This window comes from Lepisosteus oculatus, chromosome 17 (assembly GCF_040954835.1).
Source record: "Lepisosteus oculatus isolate fLepOcu1 chromosome 17, fLepOcu1.hap2, whole genome shotgun sequence".
In the NCBI taxonomy this organism is placed as follows: domain Eukaryota; kingdom Metazoa; phylum Chordata; class Actinopteri; order Semionotiformes; family Lepisosteidae; genus Lepisosteus; species Lepisosteus oculatus.
Window position 1 is genome coordinate 2,670,140 of NC_090712.1, and position 22,593 is coordinate 2,692,732.

The 22,593-nt window shown below is 41.0% G+C and overlaps 1 long non-coding RNA gene across 11 annotated transcripts in view; it reads left to right on the forward strand.

Annotated features, from left to right (window-relative positions):
* LOC107079312 (uncharacterized) overlaps positions 1 to 22,593 on the forward strand; it is a 90,405-nt gene that overhangs the window by 11,224 nt on the left and 56,588 nt on the right. For 6 of the 11 annotated variants that reach the window (XR_001480268.2, XR_001480267.2, XR_001480264.2 and 3 more), the window contains exons 2-3: positions 11,797 to 11,868; positions 16,657 to 16,711. This is a non-coding gene — a long non-coding RNA (uncharacterized lncRNA). Of the gene's footprint in view, positions 1 to 7,526; positions 7,656 to 8,365; positions 8,573 to 8,979; positions 9,091 to 11,796; positions 11,869 to 16,656; positions 16,712 to 18,293; positions 18,491 to 22,593 lie in introns of all 11 variants that reach the window. The other 5 variants (XR_011182293.1, XR_011182294.1, XR_011182297.1 and 2 more) reach the window with 5 other exon arrangements.

Below are 22,593 nucleotides of genomic sequence, written 5' to 3' on the forward strand. Positions count from 1 at the left end.
CCAAGATCAGGGTTTGGTGTTTGAGTCGAGCATTCCTGCTGCTATTCCCCGCTCTGTAAATCTCCCATTCCATAGTCCGTTCACAGTAGCCGATACTAAGAGATCAAGAAACAGCAGCTTCATTGCCAAGTAAGGTACTCCTATTTGTAACCATTCTCTTATGATCCCCTTTCACCTCAACTTCTCCCTGGTCAAGCCTTTTCATACAGAGCTTCCACCAAGCACTGACACAGGAGGCTGAAGACTTTTCCTATCGATGTGTTTTAGTTTTGGATTTTTCATTAACGTTTGCTGACATATAGAACTTTTTACCCATGAAAAATGTTCAGCTTCTGCCTTCAGGTTTTGTTTAAAAATAGATGCTTTGAAAAACGTGTATATTTTACATTGTTTAGGGTTCAACAAAACAGAGCATTTTGGAAGAGGTGAATTTATCTGCAAGGCACTGTGTGTCATAGGATCCTGTAGACCAGTCAGTGATACAGTGGTCTTTAGGTGAATACAGGACCAGATAGCAAAATCTTTACTATAATAATCTTTATTTTATCAAGTGCTTTTCGTGGAAGATGATCTCAGAACTCTGTCCTTTTGTGCAGTGAGCTTAAATACTTATACTTAAATAGATAAATGTGCGTTAGGTTTATTGCATAAGCCTTGGGTAGATGTTCATCATTGAGAAAAGGAAAACCTATAGATTAAATAGGAGTTATTGGCAATCAGACATGACCTGTCTCTACACTCCTCTTTGGGATAGTTGTCTCAGCAGAGCAGCAAATGTGTCTGTGAGGAAAAATAGCTGTTTTGGATACTGTGGAAAGAATTTCAGGATGTGGTTAAGCAATCACTTTTATTATCTCCCATCTGGCCTGGATGAAGTGCTGTGTCTTCTACAGGAAATTCGTTCAGAAAAATGCAAACAGAAGGGTCACCACCTGCGATACTTGACTCTTGTGGTGAAGCTGCAGATGGAAAAACTTCATGAGTGAAGGCCAAAATCTTAACTACACTCACAAAAGAATCTCGGAGTATTTGGAGTACGGGGAGAGGCGGTCTGACTTATTCTGCGATCCCATATGTAACAGAATTAAGGGCAAGTATTGTTCAATCCCTGCGAAGGTGCACCCCTTTTTTGCCTGATAATAGTGTGCATTCACTGGGCACTGTAAATATCTCGCTTGGGGTTTTGTTTCGCGACGTCGAGCTCTAAACTCAACTTTGTTCTATTCCAGTCATCTTCTTGATTTCCTGTCATAAATGAATGAAATCTGCTTTTTCAAAGAGAAGACCTAAAAGATGGAGAAATAAGATGAAATGGAAACAAAATTGATTTGACCTGAAGTCTGCTTAAGGTCTTTGAGAATTATTCCTGTATGATTCAGCAGTGCATCTCTGTAGTTGCCTAAAGCTTTGCAGAAATGTGTGAGTGAAGGTAGTACAATACATTTACTTACAATTACTGTAAAATTATTTCACTAAATTATTTTTCTAGGTATTTCACCATCAGAAATAAGCTCATGCTCTATTCCTGCCCTGGGTTTACACCAGCATTACAATTTGGTTTCATCTGCTGCTCCATTACACTAAATTACACCCTGTCTATTAGATGTAATTGACTTGAGAGTGGGCTGTCTAATAGTACAGCACCCCTCTCAGACGTTAAGCACGGCAGAACTGTGTTTACAAGCAGTGGTGTTGTGTTTAGCTGTGGGAGGGGTCTTGGAGGAGAGGGGCTGGCTTTTATTCCAACCAAAACTGCTCTCTTTCTCTAACTGGAAGATCCTTACGTGTTATCTAGTCAATTTGATATTTGATGAAGTTGCGACTTCTAAAGAAAGACTTGTATAAACTTGTTTCTTTGCAGACAATGCATATTGACATAACTCACCACTTGAAATTTATATATAGCACCACCTGGGTCTACAATGCAAACAACCAAAATATTTGCTTCAATTGCTAAGACCCTGTTGATCTTTGGGAGTCCTATAACATAACCAGGTCTTATAACTAGGTGTTACACTGCCATCTAGTGGACTAACAAGAGTGGTGCTTAATGTTCCTGCAAAACCTATTATTTTGAGGCTGTCGGCTGTACAGAGTAGAACTGTACATCTAAAATGGACAATTCCACACAGGACCACTTCCCACTTTGACAACAGTGAGTGTCATTGTAATCATTTGTGTGCCAAGTAAGGTCTTAACAGGCGGTCAGTAAGCATGTAATTCTGAGGTCACGTCTTAACCTCTGAAAACTGTGAGCTGCAGCTGAATCTGCCGGCTTACTTTTTGCTGTCTGGATTTTGTGTAGAATTGTAAGAAGTGTTCCTTATTATCCCTTGTGTCCATTTAATTTCAATGTCCAGGGTGTGAAAAGCCAGATCCTTTTCAGTCTCCACACAAGGTAGGCAATCTGAATGCTTACAGCTGATGTATTGGAAGAGACTTGATCAAACAGCAGACCTCACTTAGATTCACAACCAGGGGAGCCTTGTTAATACCGTCTCAACTCTGTGTTCAGTATTTGGTCATCATGTAGTTCTACACACTTGTTGATGTCTGTGACAGGGAGGTACAGTGCCTATAGAAAGTCTACACCCCCCTTGGACTTTTTCACATGATATTGTGTTACAGCATGGAACCATGATGGATTAAACTGAGAATTGTTGCCACTCATCAACACAAAGTACTCTATAATGCCAAAGTAAAAAAAATCCAGACATTTTACTAAAATTAAAAAACAGATAATAAGAATTTGTGCCCATTCTTCTTGGCAAAATGGCTGAAGCTCCATCAGGTTGAATGGGGACTGTTTGTGAGCAGCAATTTTTAAGTCCTTCCACAGATGCTTAATTGCGTCGAGGTCTGGGCTTAGACTGGGCCACTCCTGGACATTAACCTTTTTGGTTGTAAGCCACTCCAGTGTGGCTTTTGCTGTATCTTTCGGGCCATTATCCTTTTGGGAGTTGAATCGTCTTCCAAGTCCCAGTGCTCTTGCGGATTGCAGTACATTTTCCTCCAGGTATTTTCCGTACTGAGCTCCATCCATGTTTCCTTCTATCTTTATGGGTTTTCCAGTCCCTGCCGCAGAGCAGCATCCCCAAAGCAGGATGCTGCCACCACCATGCTTCACTGTAGGGATGGTGCTCTCAGTGTGATGGGCTGTTTTAGGTTTGCACCAAACATAAAGTTCAATTTTGGACTCATCAGATCCTAGAATCTTCATGGGCCTCTTGGTGGCCTCCCTTACTATGGCTCCTCTTGCACAGACACTCAGTTTTGGAGGACAGCCAGTTCTGGGCAGATTCACAGTTGTTCCCTATTTTCTCAGCCTTTTAATGATGGCCTTCACTGTGCTTGAGGTATATTCAATGCCTTGGAAAATTTTTATATCCTTGCCCTGACTGGTATTTTTCAAGAAACTTGTCTCGGATCTGCTTGGAATGTTCCTTGGTCTTCCCAGTGTAGTGTTTCCTTGCAAATGCACTAAGTGGGGAAGCTCCCAGGCTCAGGTGTATTCATTCTGAAATCATGTGAAACACCTCAGCTGCACACAGGCGGACTCCAGTCAAGTAGTTATGTGACTTGGACAAGAGAGTTGTTCACTTCAGAGGTAATGTAGGTGTGTCAAAGCAAGGGGTTGAATACTTATGCATTCAGTTATTTTCTGTTTTCAATTTTTAATTAATTTAGTAGAATGTCTGGATCTTTTTTTTTAATTTGACATAGGGTACTTTGTGTTGATGAGTGGTAAACATTCTCACTTAAATACATCATGGTTCTATGCTGTAACACAATAACATGTGAAAAGATCCAAGGGGCTGTAGACTTTCTATATAGTGTCTCTCGGTTCTGGGACCTGAACAGAGTTGGGAATCTGGATGGCCCAGTGTCTGGGACCGTGCATCAGAACTGTTCCATGACCATTTAATTAGTTGTCATGATTGAAGTATTATATTTTGTGAATTGTAGAGAAATTGGTTTTATTGCAGGCTTTCTTGCTGTTGTTTGAACGCTATGTGTTATTCTTAAAATTTCAAAAAGCCTTATGAATGTAACAGTAGCAGGGTGCTCTCTGAATTGTTTTTCTTCTGGCATAGCATTTAAACTGTTCAGAATCTGGTCTTTGGAATTGCACTGTATGTGTGACAAAAAGGCTGCAATTCGTACTTGTGCCAATAGATGGCAACAATTCCCAACGTTTTTGTTGAGCTGACAACTGTGAGCCTCAACAGTTGCCTTCTCTCTTCTTCTGTATTCCTGTTTGATTGGGCTTGTGATCTTTGCTGCCATTCATAACTAGGTGATTTATACTTTGCAGAACATAACTAGTTGGTTTAGGAGAGCTGTTGACTTTTATATGTACACTTGTCTGGCCTAATGTTTCCTAATGTGACTTTCTTTCCTAAAATCAGTTCTCTCCCAGCTATATCAACTGTATGCGGAATAAAGAAGTGTAGAAGAAGAAAATTTGGAAGTGGTTATGGGTTAATACTTCGTATTCCTCTTTAAACTTACCATACCAACTCATTCACTGTTACTTTGCCCTCAGAATGTAGACCAGCTCTTTGTGTCACAGGTGCACTGTTCTGGGAGTGTTCTGTAATGGCGCAGTTTGGGAAATGAGTGACTCATGGACTCCCGGAACTGTCTGGTGTGACAGAGACCCCCAGCTGCTTCTGCTCAGTGAAGACTCCCAGGAAACTATCAAATCTCCAGACACAACAGTGTTCGCTTACAGGTCTCTATCTCTAGCAAAACAACCTCTCTTTCAACATTGGGTGGAGACGGAGATATTCTTAGATCACATGTAGTTTTACTCGTGCAGAAACCTTGTTCTTGACCGCAGATGTGCAGCAAGGTTACAGTTTTCTACGACAAAAACTGGTCTGGGGCCTCTTTGCATTTTAAAAACCTTTTAAAAATATCCTTTCACTTAGTTTTTGTGCATGACCTTCCACTTATATGTATGTGTTTCTGTTTGTTCTTGCAAGTAAAGTAGGTTGTCAAGCCAGATATATACTTCTAGCAATCCACAAGCCAGCTGCATTGTGGCTGGTCTCCACCAGGTAGAAGACCTGTTGGACAAAGAGACTTTGGACACTGGGGTTGTAATTTGCAGTTGTGTTGGATGTTAATTGTAACTGGAAGGCAAGCAAACGGTAATACTCGTAGCAGGCTTCTTTGTTTGGAGGATCAATTTAATCCTTTATTGAACTAGATGAGCCACTTGAGAAACATACTGCTATCTACAATGAAGCCCTAGAGAGCAGACCTTCTGTGCAGCAGGAGACTTACAGGAGAAAACTGAGGAAAGGGCTTTGATCAAGGGTACAACAGTAATGTACCAGAGCCCATGATTCCCAAAAAGTAACAGCGCTTTTCTTTTGTGCTTGTACACACTCTAAGAGAATGTTTGTACTGTTGGTGAAAATGTGTAAATAGTGGTGTTTAAGCATATTCTTTATTTTAATATCCCTTAGTGTCTCAGAAGAAATCTTACAGTTAAATACATCACCTCTCACTTCAGGCATCACCTGAATGTCAGTTTTATTAGTAGTTTTACAGTTAGACATTTATTACAGCTACTTAATAATTACACCAGATTTCCTTTGGCATATTTCTGTTTTGCAATGACTACATGATTTGAACATAATTCATAAGAAGGTTGCAAATAAGAAATCTGTTTAGCTCACTTGTTTGCTAGTAGCTAATTGATTCAGGGAGCTCATCCTTCTTCTGGTATGAAGCCAGAGTATCAGCAAGGATGGACAGCTTGTTCCCACCTGATGTGAAATATGCTTCCTATTCTCCAATTTAGATGCTCTTCCATGTAGTTTCTAGTCGTGCCCTCTGGTCTGTGTTTCCCTGTTCATTCTGATGATGTCCATTGGACTGATTTTCAAACACTCAGATTAGCCTCTCTCATTGTTTTCTCTGTTCAAGACTAAAAAGGTTCTGTTTCATCAGTCTGGGACAGTCAGTTTATGGGACATTCCACTATCTTATTACACTATGTTCAAGGTTAGCAGGTCGTTTAAGGTCAACTACATACCAAACAAGCGGTTTCTCACAAGCCTTGCAAACTCCTATCGTGACTCATTTTGGAAATATGAAGGTTTTATGTCCTGTGTCTCTGTGAAACTGCATTTCATGTTTGCTAGAAGTGACCAAGTGATTGGGTGATTTTCAGTGACTGCTTAAAATTCAACGCAGAATGAATATTTTGTTAACAGAAGCAATTTTAAGGCCCTGTTTTTAGGACATGAAGGGTTGTTAATTGTTGTTTTAAAGTTATATTTATACTTTTAAGGAAAAACAGTTTTCAAAAACCTTTTGAACCTCCTTGCTCACACATTGCTTTTTCTTACACAGTGAGTCAGGCATAGTCAGCACTATCACTATGTGAGCGATACTGGTGTCCAAGGCAACATCTTTTCACAATATTGTAAACTTTTGTGGGTCAAAAGTGAACATAAACTGCTATTTTTGCATTTCTCTTCATTGTATAGCTATGAATACACTAATACATTATTTGCTTTCTTTTGCACACATCCAATTTCTGTGCTTAAACTCTCTTTCTTACAAGGAGGTGGGAGGGGGGGAGTCCTTCTAGACCCTCCAGCTGTACTAACAGTGATACGTGACACTTGTTTTTCTGTTTCGGGTGTGACTTTTTGTAGATTTGTAAGAACAGCTGCAATAATGAGAGCTTTATAGAGACCTCAATGCTTGCTGGCACTCCAGCTCACACGCAGGAGACATACCTTGTGCACATTCGCTTGTTGTGACCCTTGTGGGGATGGGGGTTGAGCTGAAAGTGGGGGTTTGTCTTTACTCAGAGAAAGACGGGAGAGGTGCAGGCCTGACAATGAATTGTAATGGTGGGAGCAGTCATATGTCTGTGGGGGGGTGGAGGGGGGTTTCTGGGGGGCGCCACACCAAGAGGTGGCGGACCAGCACCTCAGCAGGTGGCTGGATGGATAGTGGCGCTTGAATGTGATTGAGTGCCGGGCGGGCGCAGTGACTCAGAAATGCACCCAGGCCTCTTGTGGTTTCCTTTCATAGCTTCCCAGACACTGGGCGGATTGTAGTTTCCAAATTTAACAAGAAAAGCGCAGGTGCTGGTGAAAGAGTTTGGGTTTTCTTGATTTTTGCCAAGCAAGTTCCTGAAATAACCAGCTGATAGACTTCTCCGGAGGCCTGTTTCTGTCTTTAAATCCCTACCGTCACCGTGCAGCAAAGCATCTTGGACGCTGTTTGTTAGCGTACGAAACAAAGGCGCAGGCTCTTTTGTTCACATTCAGCCTTTTCCCCCCTCTCAGACTGTGACTGTACACTGAGGGACAGCTGTTCAAAGAGTCTCTGAAGTTTAACACGTTTCCTAGAGTTCAAGACAGTCGCGTTTCTTAGAAGGTCACCAAGATTCAGACGGGTCGTGGGGAAACTGTTCAAATCACAGCGCAGCAGATATCAATGCGCATGAGTGAAGATGAACCTTAATTGGGAAAACGTGCTGTTGTTGCTTGCAGATGGGGGAGCAATCGGGTTATGAGTGAACAGCTCCAGACATACTGTACCACAGACACCTCACGTCAAGGCAAGAACAGATCCCAGTGCTCTTCATAGCCACACCAGTACCTGAAGTACAGGCATCAACAGTAAGAAGGGAATTTTAAAAGTACTGGGCAGAAGTATGGTAAAGGTCACTTATTTGTATTGTTGGCCAAAATACGTGTTTTCCCTAATGTTGTTGTTTTCAATACAAGGGAAGAAAATGTTTTGACATCTGTTCTTTCCCTCAAATCCTTTTTGATTTCTAGGAATTTGCTCTTAAGTGCTGGAGACATTTGGGTTTCACGTCGTGAGCTCATGCCTTCCCACAGTTGGTGTATTTTGCGAAAAGATCCTTAACTTCAGCTGGGATGGGGACCTATCAAAAAGAGCAGCCTGTCTTCTCAATGGGCCCATTGAAAGGATAAAAAAAAATTCACAGAAAAGAATCGTTCTCCCTTATCTCGTCGTATGCATTAAGAAAACAATTGTCGGCATTCCAGAAACAGTGTTCATAATTACGGTCTCCTCTGTATTGACTCCATTGTGAACAAAGAAGAGCTGTAAGCTGGGGTGCACCAGCTCAGTGAATTTTATCATGGGACACTCGGCTTACATGCACCTCTGCTTAGGCTACTTTATTCATCTTGGGCCTGCACAATTATATTTTGTTTAAACCCACTTGCAGTTTATTTTAGGAGTGAAAATCTCCTTTCACTTGCACGACAAGACCACTTTTACACGGAGACTTGTGTTTTAAGCTAGTCCTCTGCCTGTTTGTTTCGTTTTCTGCCTACAAACCTTCTGCTTCTAAAAGCCCAAAGGAAACCCGAGCGGCAAAATCGTGAGAGGATTGATCCGTCCTTCCTAAAAACCTGACTGAGGGACACGGGCAGCTCCTTGGGGGATGAGAGAGGGAGCTCCAGGGATCAGTCTGGGATGAGGGGGCTGGGCTCACGTGACCGGGGGCCCGTCTGGTCAAGCTCAAGCCTGGCTGTTTGTTGTGCAGAGACCCAGACTGCAGGTGCTTAATGCATGAGTGTATGCTGACTCAATTCGAGTGTGTTTGGCTGATTCACATGTAGATGTTCCCTTTTTTCTTGTCTAAATGTCTCGGTTCCCTCTTGAGTTATCACAGAAGGGCGAGCTGCAGCAGCAGCTCTTGCCAGAGGGCTTCCATGAAATAAGGTAATGGATCTCAAACAGGAGAAATTCTTCTTTGGGAACTCTTTCAGTCATCTCTGTAAAATGGCCTGCAGTGCACTGTGGCGTGAACAGAAAGCTTTTGTATTTCTCCCCAAAGATCGTCTTGTGGTGTGAAAAACCCTGTCTTTTCCCCCTCATGAGCAGACCATTACTTTAAATTATGAAAAAAGGAAATCTGTGATTATAAGACATGTATGTTACATGAATTACATTAATTCTGTACAGTACAGGCAGTGCAGTGGAACAGCAGTCAGCACAGCTGCCTCACACCTGGTGGATCCTGAGTTTCTGTGTGGACTGGGAGACCTTCTGTGTGGAGTTTGCATGTTCTGCCAGGTACTTGTGTTCATTTTGTAAAGGTGCTCTGATTTGTCTCCACTTTCCTTGCTAGAGAGGTTAATTGATGTCTCTAAATGATTCTAGTTAGTGTGAACATGGCGTCCAAGAAAGAAAGGCTCCAGGTTGCTGCACCTCTTACCAGGAGCAAGGAGCTTTATGATAATGAATACATGCCTTAGTTTGGCACAGGGTGCAACTGGCTTATCCCTAAGGGGCGAATCAATGGCTGAGACCTGCTAGGGTTTGAGACAGGAGGCATCTGAAAGTGTCTCTGACTAAAGTAAAACTCCAAACTCTTTTGATTTTTAAAAAAAGTATTTAACGGAACTAGATAACGAAAAATATCTAGTATCGATGAAGTAGCAAACTTTGACAGTTTTACAAATATATAGCTTACGAGGTTGCAACACGCGCATTTTACTAGAGCAGTAGAAGGATACACATTAATTTCCTCGAAACAAAGCCCATCTCAATCAGCGTGTTTGACTTTCTTCTTTTGGGTTTGAGAGATCAAAGTCAGAGAGGTGTTTAATCTCTCCAGGTTTGGTTTATGATGTAAGAAAAAAAGATACATTTACATCTGCTGTTGTGAAAATGCTGCATTTTGTGGTTTGTCACCTGCAGCTTAAAAGAAAAACGTGCTCTACTTTTGTTTATGCCAGGGCAGAAAAAAAACAAATAATATTTTTTGTACTCGTGGAAGCATAGCAGTTGTTTTTGCAAGCAAAGCCATGGTACAGGCTGGGAATGCAAATATGTAAAGTAAATGCTTTAAAGAACATCTCACACAACATTACGAAAACTCATCTTCTTAAATGCTTTGCCGCTTGTTCAGCTGGAGAAATTAGTAAACCTTACGATATGTGAGTTATGTCGGCATTCAGTGAATGACAAGAGTCAAGTCCACGTCATCACAACTTCTCTCCAGCTCCCACCTGCGTTTGCGTGTTTGTTCTGGTGGGGACTGGAAATTACACTGTTCCCTTGGCCAGGTCTGAGACCAGGAGGTCTAAGATATTTATGAGCGAATTGATTTAAGAATCTCATCCAGTGGTTTCTTCAGAGCAGCCAGGGCATCGACTTCAACAACATGGCTGGGCAGCTTGTTCCATACCTCCACAACCCTTTGGGTAAAGAACTGCTTCTTATCCTCTGTTACAGTTATAAATACACTTCCACTCAGTTTCCCACTGTGCTGTCTGGTTTGTGTTTCACGGTTTTATTCTGAAGAAATCCACTGGCTTGACTTTGTTTATGCATTTGTGCAGAAACAAAGCATAGGGAGGAATAAATAAACAAAGGAAATGATTAATTATTGTAAGGGAGCAAGAAGAGTGAGCAATGCCCTGGTGATCTTGCATGACCAGTGAAAGTGGGAAACTCAATACATGCTGTCAGGAGTAAGTTTTGGAAAGACTAAAGAACAAGATACAGGTAGAATGGCAACATTTATTCTGCGGCTACAGTGAGTTTGTAAGAGGGTAAACATAACTCATAACAAATTGTTCTTTTTTGTGGCATGTGTGAAAATGTCAAAAACCTGTAAAGATAATTAAAAAATGTGAATCATGCAAAAGAAAAAAAACATGTTTTGTTGTGGCCAGAGTGATACCTTGTGGAGCCTGAAATGCAAAATAAGGTGGGAACAGCAGTCATTATATGAGCAAGTGATATATTGGCTTTGTTTGAAACACCCACCATAGAAACACGTGGTGGCCTTATCTTCTTAACATTTCATTTCCACGAAAAAAACGTCTTTCGTCAAACCTGAAAACGATCATGTCTAATGTTTTTTTTAATCATAAATGAACATCTTCAAAGCCACGCCAAACAACCCTGTGCTATTTACCAATCCCTGAAATTGTTTATCTTTCAAATAAATGACAGCAAGCTGTCTGTGGTTGGCCACAGAGAGCAGCCAGGCTGGTGACTTCCCCCTGATAGATTAGATTCTAAATTGTCAAAAGCCAGGTAGTATCTTAAATCTTCATCACGCATGGGGAAAAAATATGAGAACTGTGATTTTTTTCTGTTAGTCATTTTAAAAAGAATGTGTTGCGCCCCATCTCGTCTTAATGGTGGTGCTCTGGGTATGCTGCTGTTGCCTGAAGAGCTCCACCCAAGCGTGATGCAGTTGCTGATGCCAGTGTGGGGTCCCAGTGCCTGCTATTCTGGTGGGCGTTGTTTCGGAAGCTCCGCGCTGACACACTCACGTGCTGACAGGTCTGGCCAGTTCAGAAGCACGGTTCTGCCGATTGCTAACACTGCATTTAGGTTTCTGGTGTATGAGGACAAGAAGCGTCTTGCAAGCTATCGTGCCCGGCCTTTGTTGCAAATAAACAAAGCAGTCAAAGTCTTCCTGAAATCTGAAATCTTAATATCCGCCGGATCTTTCCCTTTTAACGAGTACGGCGTGTTAACCCATTTGACCTGGTTTAGTTCCACACTGGAGATCACATGTCTGGCCTCCCCTTAATTCAACTCCACCAGCAGTGACTCTGCGTTCCTCCTGAGGGTACTGAGACCCCTGCTCAAGAGCAGCGGTGGTACTTCCCGAGTGGATGAAGTGGGCCCTCTCCTGTATGCTAAACATTTTGGGATCCTCTGGGGGTGAAATCCACTATATCAATGCAAGGATTTATTATGATCATTTTTAGTTCTGATGCCAGTTGCCTTACATTTCCTATTTCTCTCTCATTTCAGCGCAAGATGGAAATGGAGGAAAACCAGGCTTCCTATAAGATATTCAATATCAGAAGATATCTGGAGTGAATGGTGGGTTGTGCTTTTGTAATTAACTGATCTGTCTGTAGAGCCTACAGAGTTATAAGAATTTCAAACTATTGGCTTGTTTTAATTTCCCTTGGATTGATAGATTCTGAGCTCTCAATGTCGTTCAGGGAAGTCTAACAAGAATGTAAGAAACCAGCTCCATTTTTCTCTAATGGTCAGATCCTGCATCTTAGGCTGTATACTACTGTACTTTACAATGCTTTTAACTAAAGACAGTGAGCACACAAATAGAGTTAACACACAGAAAAGGTTTACAGACTTACTTTGATCTAATTTGGGTTTGCAAACTGCTGAAATATTTCCAGCTTGTTATCCAGTTTCGGTGTAAATGTTTGTACATTTGAAAATGTCATCATTTCCCTCCTGCCCCTTCAGTATAATGATGACATTATTCAACATTTATGTTGCAGCGGGATACCTACTCCGTGAGTCTTGTTAGACTATATTATATTCCTTCATTTTCATCCTTTTCCTTGTTGTCTCCTTGGCCTCTTCTCAGTGAGACTTGTTTCAAAATATTGTTAGAACAGGGGAAAAAAAAATATCTATGCCTTACATTGTCTGGTTTGCTCCTGATTGGTACCGATAATTGGTGAAATATCGTGAAGGCCCCACACTTGATCTTATACCAGTTACTTGTTTTGGAACACTGGAGTCAATAAGCTTGTCCTTTCTGAGAGCTCTTCCAGCGTGTTCACTGGATGCTCTCGTCGGGATGGTGCTGGTGGCCTTTGGAAATGTGACAAGGCTTCAGCCCTCAGAGGCCCCACCTCTCATTTTGCGGCAAGAGAAAAAAAAAATCAAAAAAAGAAACAGACCCCAAGGTTTAATCCGCTTCTGGTTTATGACCGTAAGAATCTATTTTAAATCTCGTTCTGAGAAACCTGCCCCACTCCCCTCACCTTTGGGACGCGGCCCAGCTATTAAATGTTTAAAATTGTTTTTCTTTCCTATTTTCTTGGCCACTCGGTAACCGGGAGGCACTTTTCCTGGGACACAGCTATACGTTGTCTATCCGACGTATGGTGAACTTTCAAAATAAACCGAAACGGAAATAAGTGTGCTACTCCTGTTAAACTGTAGTACTGGAGTTGACCTGGGACTGCACCACACTGTACAGTCTCTGAACAGGTGCACTATTTGAGAAAGACAAATTTGAGGTTTGTGAAGTCATAACAGAATAGTCTAGTCAGTGAAAACAATAAATCTAACTAGATTCTTGTGGAAATGTGAACTTGCTGTGCAGACTTTCCATTGTAAATGTTCAGAAGGGTCCTTGTTTGCACGCTAAGGGCTTCACTGGCTAACAGAGTATCAAATATATAAAGTATGCTGTTTCCAACCACTATACTGAAACCCTTATTGTCCTGATTTCTTGTTCTCTAAATAAAAGGAACTCGTTTTTTCCTGGTGATATGACTGTCCTGACCACAGCTTCACATGTTTGCTTCACAAGCTACACTGACTGGTCATTTGCATTTCCCTAACTGAGATATCCTGCGTCAGAAAGAGTGCTGGGCTAAAGAGACCGCTCTGAGATCACAGCAGCACTGCTCATCTCAGTGAATAGCCACAATCATACAGTATTTAACGTCTTAAATATCAGCTTACGAATGCCATTCAGACAGCGGCTAAAATGTCCAGGGACCTTCTACACAAAGAGAAGAAGAATGGTTTTGTGCGGAAAATGACAAGAAGCCAAAAAAGAGACTTTTTTTGTAATCTTGGCTGAGCTGCCAGTGGGAGTTTTAAAAAGGCTCCAGCTCAGTTAGGATCTGAAGCTGGCGTGATTCTGTGCCTGCTGGTATCTGTACAAGATCTTTAATCCTTTCACACCTGCCTCTTACATGTTCGAAAGGAGGTTTTTCTTACATGTGCTCCTTGAATGGATTGATGGCTGGGTTTGGAGTTCAGGGAGAATAGGTGACAATAGGTGATTTTGTCTACTGTGAAAAAGTCATAACTTATATTCTTCTTAAGAATATAGCATCTCAGTGTGTCTTTTCTTGCAGTCCATATCCTAATATTCTTATAACCTGACTTGACCATAAGCTGACAGCAGTGGACCTGGAGGTCATCACTTGGGTCTGCGGTGGGGTAACCATCAGTCTCGAAGGGTAGAGACCTAGATTCAGCAGAGAACTGAGCATGTCAACGTTTAAGAGTTGTCATAGACATTCCCTGTGTCCAAATCTTTCAGCCCCCATCTGAAGAGACTTTCAGCTTTTGCCCAACCTTTCCTCAGCTGTAGATTAATCCCCCCCTTCACTGAAAAAAGTGTGTGGAACTTTGTGGTAGTTATTAGCTCCAAAATGAAAGAAATCATTGCAAGGTTAGTTGGAGTATCTATGGGATGACGGGTGGATCAGTGCCTTGCAGAGATACTGTAGATGATTTCTGTACAGGGTTGGACAGGTGACATGTGGAGTGCGCATTGTGGTTGCAATGGTTTAATATATATGCACCCTAAATTCTTCAACCTTTGGCAATCCGTCCTTCACCCTGGCTGTGCTCTGAAGGGCCCATTCCATGACCTTGGATAGATACATGTGGGATGTGCTTGTTTAGGCGTGGCTACAGTGCTCACTGGTTATATCTGCTTCTGCCATAAGTGCTTCAAATAAGTGATTTCACTCTGGAAATGGGCTAATGGGTCAATTGTGGTTGAATGTATTCGCCTCTGAGGTTTGAATCAATAATGTGAAAAGGAAATTGGAAGACTGTATGTTCTTGTCTTTGCCTTTTTGACATGGTATTTTATTCTGGCTACTGTACAAACCTGCTTCACAAGAAAATCTCTGTTATGTTTTGGACCAAGAGCTGGTTTTCACTCTGACACAAAGGGTGGCAGTTCTTCTGCAGCTGACTCACCACCCCATTTCCTATTACTCACAAAGTATTCAGGCAAAGCACCTGGCCTCAGTAGCCTCATATCACTGTCTGACTGCACTAGTTCTGCTGTAGCTGAAAGCCATGTGAAAAACAAATAAGAGTGCTGTTCAGTCTTATCTTTAGGGCCACGTCTTCAAAGATCACCCTCAAAGAACAGGAAGCCTCTTGCCATATGACTGACCATAGCAGGTGCTGAGCATTTGCACAAGATGAGCCTTGTGCTGCTATGGAATTCTCAGCATTAGAGGATGCTGGAAGAATAAAATGTTCCAAATGTGTTTGTTTTTCCTGCATCTGTTATTTTGTTATGACGTAAAGACAGTGTGAATAATTACAAATTAATCTGCTATATTTTGACAAGGGATTGTTATTGTGGACTACAAATAGCTGCGGCAGTCTTCACTGTTTTAGTATTAAATAACATTCCTTAACTGTCCTTATAAAAAGCTTCTGTGATCAGTATTTTAAATGTGAAATATTAACACCTGTAACAAGATTGACGCAAACCCAATTAAAATATTCAAGCTTAAGAGTTTCTGGGGAAACAATGTTTTTCAGTGAAGTGGACTGGATTATGTAATCCATTGAACTAGTAGATAGGAAACGTTCCCATCTGTAATCCATGCTGCGGCTTAAAGATCTGAATTTTCATTGGTATAAAGGTGATGTACAGGGCAAATACCATGCAATGTTAGCGTTTTTTTTCCTTTGGAGGGGGAGTTTTGTCAGACTTTTTCAAGTTTATGAAATACTTTCTCTCCATAAGGAAAATGTTCTGTTTTGAGTTTTAATCCATTGCAAAGACAGGATTTGAGAGAACCTTTTTCAAAGAGAAGAACAATGAACACAAAATGTGTACATGAGCAAATGATTTGAAACTTGTCATTATTAATTAGTTTGTGGTCCTGCTTCTTTAGAAAAGTTATTTTTTGATCTTTCAAAAGAATGGAGAAAGTGAGTGGTGCAAGCTTGCGTATGTTATTAATTGTTGTTGTATGTGTAATGGCATCTTATGAGCTCATAATGTTGTGCAGTATTTAACAGGATGGTCTAACAAGCTGCAGGGTTCATTTAATGCTCAGTTACATGGTGCACATTTGAACACGATGCACTATGAGTGACTAAGTAAGGTGGCACATTCAGGCTCATAAACGTGGATGGTGATACATTGTAGTCCAGCAAGGTAACATTTTCCATCCCATCGAAGAAAGCAGCTTGTTCCTAGTAAGGGTCACGACAATCCCGAAGCCCATCCTGGGAACACAGGAAATATGGGATTCACAGACGTTTCTGGAAGTCAGTCCAGTCTGGTTATACTGCACACCTTAAAATCAGTTAGGCAAGGTATTGTTTCCAAAGTTTTAAAACAACACACTGGCTTCTGAAGCGTATTTTGATAGCTTGCTCCTGCCTTGTATTGAAATATTTGCCTTGACTTTGTAGCTATCAGTTATACAGGTGTTTGCCACAGAAAGCTGCAAAGGTTTCATTAATTGAAGTATTTATTGATTGCATAATTTCTGAAATTACCGCAGTGTGATTGCTAGCCGTAAAAGCTCGTCTAAGACATTTTGAAAGTGCCTAAACGAAAGTGGTTTATTAATCACAAGAGCAATCATTTACCGTGATTCTCAAAAGTCCCCTCCTATTTGCAACATGAAGATTTTACACTGCCAAGGACTTTTCAAATTACAAGAATTATAGAAGAGCTGATCAGGAAATATGTGCAAAATAAGGCTGAATATGTTTAAAAATAACTTACAGTGCAAACAATTGACAACGTTTTTGATTATTTTTCTCTATACGTTTATGAATATTTCCAATATGGCAAAAATTAATTACAAAAATAATGAAAACTTCATTTTGTTTCTGTTTTAGGAGCGAAGCCATTGTCTGCTGGAGAAAATATACTGTAAAATATGACTGAAATCCTGTGAGTATTTTAAAACAGTGACATTTGTGCTAGCTGAATAATGGAGTCAGAGGTAGATCGCACCTTGACAGCTCTATGTAAATGCGATCAATCTGTTTTTTTTTATTAAAGTTTGCACTAAGCAAGATCGAAAGTCTCAGATCTACATATTGAGTTTCTTTGGGAGAAGAAGGCAGAAAAAACTCTTTTTTACATCTAGAAGGCAATAGTTTTTTTCCTTAATTATAGTCTGGTGTAACTAGTCCCAATTCCAGCTGTATCTCAGCTCCATCACTCAAAGACACATTTGCAAAATCCTCCTAACGCATGTGGCACAAGATCTGTCACATCAGAAAGGCAGGATGAATACATCAGTCTGCCAAGTAATACAAGTCCCTTGCCACTTGTTTAGATTTGAATGTATTGCAGCTCAATTCTGAATGCCTTTGCAAATGTCTGAAGCTGTATATTGTTATGTAGCGTGCAGTGAAACAACATGAAGTGTCTCTTCTGCTGTAAGGCTGTACAGGGAGGTCCAGTAAGGTACTGTTTTTGTTACTCGCCAGTTCCCAGTCCAAGCCTTAGCCCTCAGCTTTGCCTCTAGCTCTGGGTAACAAGCAGTGAGAAAGCTGCAGGAGCTCCAGAGGCTCAGTCCTTGGTGAAAACCAAGGGCCTGATGTACAGTAAGTGCAGCCAGCACCCCCTGTTTTCACTAGCTTGCTTTAGATACAAGTACCTGCTGGATCTTGACTACTGTATATGTACAAATTTGCCATATAGGCAGCCTTTCACGTGCTGCTTGAGTTGATCAAATGTATTGCCTGAAATAAAATTACCCAAAACAACAAGAACAAAATGTCCTTGTCGCCATATAAGGCATCACGTCTCGGCGTTTGTTTACGGTGAAAAGCAGGGCCTCTCAACTTCCATTTTAGTCCCTTAAACCCTTTAAACTGGTCATTACACACTTCAGTTTGAAGCCTGACGTGGAGTGTATAATTTGACAGAAGCGTCTGCGAGCAAAACGGGAGCAGTTGGGATCGGGCCACGGGCTTTGGCACACGGCAGGAGAGTCCGTGGAGCCTCCCAGTTTGGGATTGCAGAGGAGGTGCTGAGTGATTTACGACACTGTCATCCAGTTGGGCCGTGAGAGCTGCACTCTGAAGGATGCACACCATTTAAAAAAGAGGCTCGCAAAAGGAAGTTCCCAGGCTTAAAATAAGTGTGCGGGTGGACAGACTGGCAAAGCAACTTGCGATGATGTCCTCTTGAAGCACTGGTGTTCTTTATTCATTTACGGGTGTAAGTGAGGATGGGATTTTGTCTTTCATAGCCTGCTGCGGAGAACTGCCTTTTCAGAAAGAAATTAAAACAAAAAGTAATATCTTGCGATTGACCCTATGTATTTGTCAAGATTGTTTACAATCTGCGCCGTTCTTCACAGTACAATAATGAACACTCGCATCAAAACAAGTCCTTGCAAGTCATTTCCTTAAAAAAAAAAAAACTTTAACCAAACCAAATGTAAAATAAAAGTCTAGGAATATTTAGTAATGATTTGCGGGTTGTTGTTTTTTTTTTGTTCTGTTGATGGGGGGCACAGGACCTTCGAGGTTGTCTGTTGCAGGCCTGCCTGCCTGGTGGCTGCAGTATCGGAGTGAACAGCTCTGCAGCCGGTAACACTTTGTTTCCTGGCTTCACCCATTGATCAAGGGATTTGTCGAGACCTTCTCATGTGGTCCACACTTGAGCCAGGAACCCCAGAACCCATGGAAGAAAGGAACCAGAGCCAGTAACAATGTGAGCTCCAGCTTTGTATTTGCTCTAGGGAAAAGTAACAATGCAGAGTTGCTTTCATGATAGATTTATAAATTATATCATTCAGCGTTATGGTTTACATGTCCATTAGAATTAAACAGCCACGTTTAATTGCATTCATAAAAATTAACAGTGCAAGTATTGCACCAGATGTCTGTAAAAACAAAAGCAAGCTGATAATAATTACTGACTACAGACAACTAAGACTGAATAAACTGCATACAGTATGTCAGATTGAATTCAGTCTAATAAACTTGCTCTGCTCGTTTCTTGAAATTGCAGCAGATGATATGTCTTGGTAATGTGGAATTACAGTATGTGTTTGCAAGACAAGCTCAACTTGAAGTTTTCTGCAGCAGCAGCCTGACACTTTTTGTTGAAAGCAACCTGCTCATTTTTGGTAGATGAAGGCAGTGAATCTGGTTGATATGGGGTTTCCAAAATACCTCTTTTAAACTGGGAATTTTATTGTGTAAGAGGTGAGAGAGACTGGAACATGGGATAGACTTGGCAAGACTATTGTGCTCAGTAAGGTCCTTTTACAATCTCCCAGTGTCTCCAGACAAAAGTCCAAAAGGCAAAGAGCAAACATGTCACTGATTAATTCAGCTTGCAAAGTTTCATTTCTTTTAAGTTAACAAATTATTCAATCGCCAAGATCTTAAAATAGCTTTTGATGCAAAGATTTGGTTCTTTTTTTTAACATACAAAATGCTTACCTGGACTGACCCTTAAATGTCAAGAGATATTTCTAAAACAGAAACATTGAAACACTGAAGGAGTTACTATGCTGAGTGAGTAGAAGCCACAGTGTTCTGAAAATATCTGATGTGATTGATATTAGTCATAAACTAATGTTATGCAGTGAGAAATGATACAGAAACAGTTTTTTTTTCATTTATATATAGAGCGAAGATACCGTAATAGGTTCTACTGAAATGAGTCTGACTGAAGGTGATTAGTTTCGGTTTCTTTGCACCAATATTGAGTAAATCAGCAGCTTCAGAAGAAGAAAGTAGTGGAAAATAATAGCAGAACTTCTTGGAAGTTAATTTTATGTTGTAATATATTACATAAGTGAACACAGCTGGACAAGTGCTGCGGTCTGTCATCACTGCTCTCCACGTAGCTGGTAAATGGGGTGTTGTGTCCGAGGTGCCTTTTTCAGCTGTACCTCAAGCCTCCCTCCCCTCTCCGAGAACAGTAGTTACTGTCACGTTGGTTAAGAAGAGAAAGTGAGCCTGTTTCTGTAAAGGGCAGTTGAATATCAGGGTAAGTGTATATTCTAAGGGTCATCTGTGTAACGAATATGCCCCTGCGCATAACGGAGATCTTGTCCGCCCGGGCTGAGGAAGGTCTTCTTTAGCTCAGCTGGCAAGACCCTTGTTGAGTGGCGCCGGAGACCCGGGTTCGTGCCCAGGCGGTGAGGGACGAACTAGGTTAGGAGCATCGAGGGCACAAGCCCGGGAACCCGAATCCGTTACAGTCTGGCAGGAGCTCGTTCTGGACACATCCAGCACAGCCTCACTTTGTCTGTTCTGGATATTCATCCACTGGGATCTGTCCTTTGTTTTTGGCCTTGAAATAACTTCCCGGGTCACCATTTTTTCGGGATTTCCATTTTTGAAAATCGGGTGAAGAGCCCATAACATAAGACTAATTCCCCCCCTGTACGATATTGCTCAAACGGCAGGATCTTTTGGAGAGCATCCAGTATTTGTGTCTGCATGCTACTCTCCAGTACAACTGTGGTCACCTGCACATGAGTGTTCTGTAACCCCAGGTTACAGTCCTCTGATTTAAACTTCCTGGAGAGATAATGAAACATTATAGTTTGCGGGATGAACATTATCCTCATGTGTAGAAAGTTTGGCAATGGCTGTGTCAAATTGGCAGCCTAGCAGGTAAAGACTTTTTTTGAAATGTTTGTGCAACAGGTACAGAGGGTGTGCAGAGATCGTTACTAACTCTTCTGCAGTCTTTCTTATTTAGTCCATACCACTCACGTAGTTGTTGGCTGTGTCATAAAAATGTGATTCTTCCAGAGGCTAACTTAGTGCTATTTTCAGATCACACAGCAAGTGAAGAATTTACTAAATGTCACATTTTAAAGATGACTGATATCCATAAATGCAAACTAGGTACAGTTCTTACACATATTGCTTTACAGCAGTAACATACTGTCTGTGTATCTGCACCAGTCGTTTTTTGAGATGATACCGTGCAATCAGATACTAGAAAGAGAAGCTGTCTCCCCTCTCCAGCTCCCTTCTGCTGCAGTGAGTAACTCTGAGCATTTTGACTTGCCTTTCTTGCTATTTCAAATTTGAAGAACACCGAATTCTTGACCAAACCTAATAGACAAAAACAGTTGCACTAATGTAGGCTATTATTTTGTTTGCTTAAAGAAGTATGTACAGTGCTTTGCAGAAGTATTTTGTTCTCTTATTACATATACAAACCATTTACATTTTAATATAAGTGAAATACTGTGAATTGAGGTATGTGTGATATGCTAAATAGTACTGCTGCAGTTCTCTTTATATTTGTGAACTATTTGATCATTAAAGCAGATGATCTTTTACAGTATATTTAAAAAGAGAAGGAAGGAACTGATTTAGCTCAATTATTCTTGAACTGTGTAAAAAAACATAAACAGGGAACTTGCTGTGCATCTTCAGAAATATATTTAATCTTAAGAAATATAAGATGTTCAAAATGAGCCCTGCTGTGAATCTCTTTTGCTCCCTGCTCTTCAGCACCTTCCTTTGCCAACTGCTGCTGTTTTCATCTGTTGTCTCATTGTAAGCCATTTTTTCCTTTCTTCCACTCCCTCTTTCTTCCATGTCAGCCCTCCACTACCTCCTTTTCTCCTCCAGAGATCCTCCTCCACCTCACCCTTCTCCGATTCAGACTTCCCCTCCTCACTGAAGGGCCACTATGTCCTCTGTTTCCACAATGGTTACCATCCATGTACACAGTAAATACTATATACAGTATATACAGAGCACGTGGTATGACCATATAGCATAGCCTCATTGTTTAAGTGGTGGTAATCAGAAATACCTCTATTAGACTGGCCCAGGGCAGACATTACTGCTCTGTTCAGCGTTTGTCTAGATACAGGCTTCAAGCAGTCAGACACGCCAGTAGTTTCAGTTTATCTGGCAAAACTGTTAATCTCACTGAATTAGTAACGAGATGCTGCCCTTTCTGACACAGTGGATTAGAGATTATCTTGGACATGAGTGAAAAAGGTCTGTAGTGCACATTTAGAGCTTGTATGCAGATGTTGGTCAGTGTTGAAAGATGTCAGTTTAAACCCTCTAATCCTTGCAGGGCAGAGGCAGGTTTCTCTCCTCAAGCTTTTTTACTTCTCTTATTTATGTTTCTAGTTCCCTGTTGAACTCTTCCCTTTGCTTGTAATTTCCTTGTAGTTGCTTTTATTAATGGTGGAAAGGACACAGCAGGAAGAAATCTAAAGAACATTAAAATGTCAAGTATTTTTGGCAAAGCCGGCAAATTGTCCTCAGAAATTGACATACTGTATTAAATAAAAATGCCTGTTACAGTAACAAAGCTTGAAATCTTTTAGTTTTTAGTTTATTGTGTTTTATGTGAACTCTGTAGTCAGTTAAAGACTAATTCCTGTGTCCCCAACCCAAGAGATTAAAAAAAAAAACAGTTTCCCAGTCATTACCAATGTCAAATGCTGGCTTAATACCTGCAAGGATTGTGTGGTTTTGGCCTATAAAATGTGAGATAACTGTTGGCTATTAACTCAGCTTCACATTCATGAATAGCAATTTCCAAAAATCTTTTCCCAGCCAATGTTTTTTCCAAAAGTATTGCAGCTTATTCTTTAAGGAATTAAAAATAGGTGTTTTCATATGTAGAATTACCAAGCTTTGGTAAAAATATCACATTCATTCCACAAATACAGCTCTCCACTGCACTGAAGAAGACTCTCACTGTCCTGCTTAAATTAAATAACTGAAATCCAGTCTCTTGAACAGACCCATGTTGAGTCTGAACACGTCAAATTCTTCCATTTCTAGGAATCCACTCATTTGTGAGGTTTTAAG